We start from the raw sequence: 1120 nt of genomic DNA on the forward strand, positions 1-1120 counted from the left end.
TGGGTTAAAGCAATGCATTTGTACTTAAAATATAACCTGCTGGTAGGACTTGGGTAGCTTTATTCCTATTCCCTATTAAATAACTTCTCAGTAGGTTCCCCTTTCCTGTTGTCTTATATGGAAAAGCAAAACTGCACATTTATAGACATGCATAGAGATTCAGTATCTAACCAAATAATAACTGCTAAAATAAAAGCTAAATTTATTTGTATAAAATAAAATGGTCGTGAAAATTCTCCTGTGTCGGAGATCAAATCCATGTTGCTTTAGCATGTAATTATTATTCTGACTAGGAGAATATTAGTTATGCCCTGATTAATGCAACACATAGTTGCTTTGACAGTATTTCCTCTGCTCAAACAATTTCAGAAAGACAAAATAAAAATAACCATGCAATACTTAAGGATCTTAGGGCCATGAACATCACACATACTGAGTTTTGTTTTCATGTTTTTCCCTCATACAGCTCTTAGCTAATGCCTCTGACTGCAGTTAAGGTGCTAGAAGAGCACCTGTAAACCATCAGTGAGGATGAAAGAGCCATACACTTAAGATGTTTAAAAGTTTACACTAACAGAATAAGCATTACCTCCTTTTAATGCAAACATAAAAACTAATTCAGTTGCTGAATTAACAAGTGAAATTTGACTATTTTTATATATGCTCTAAGAGCAGACAGACTTAACACTGAAATTTTACTATTTTGGATTTTCATTCCTTCTAAGAGATATCATCATAAACATAAAGGCAATTCACATTTGAAAGATTATCTTCCTGAAGAATAGAACCCTTGGGAAGAAAAAGAAAACCCATTTTACAAACTGCAACTGAAATATGGAAAAAAATAAAAAACAAGTTAGATCAATGCTGTGACAAACTTCCTGTCAGATCTTTTTACTGGTGACATATGAAAAACAAGTTACTTAAAATACTACTAATGAGCAGTATATTCTGTTCACCTATTATTCCTTATGGTTAGACTACAAACTAATGATTTGGCTGTCCAAAAGCTCAAATAAATATGTAAGGTATGACATCAGGTACACGTCTTTTTAATGTATCAAGTTACTCTGCCGAATAATCCTCTTCCATACCAATGCCAGGATTAGAGATTTTGTTC

Source organism: Mesoplodon bidens (genome assembly GCF_964165515.1).
Source record: "Mesoplodon bidens genome assembly, chromosome: 12".
In the NCBI taxonomy this organism is placed as follows: Eukaryota; Metazoa; Chordata; class Mammalia; order Artiodactyla; family Ziphiidae; genus Mesoplodon; species Mesoplodon bidens.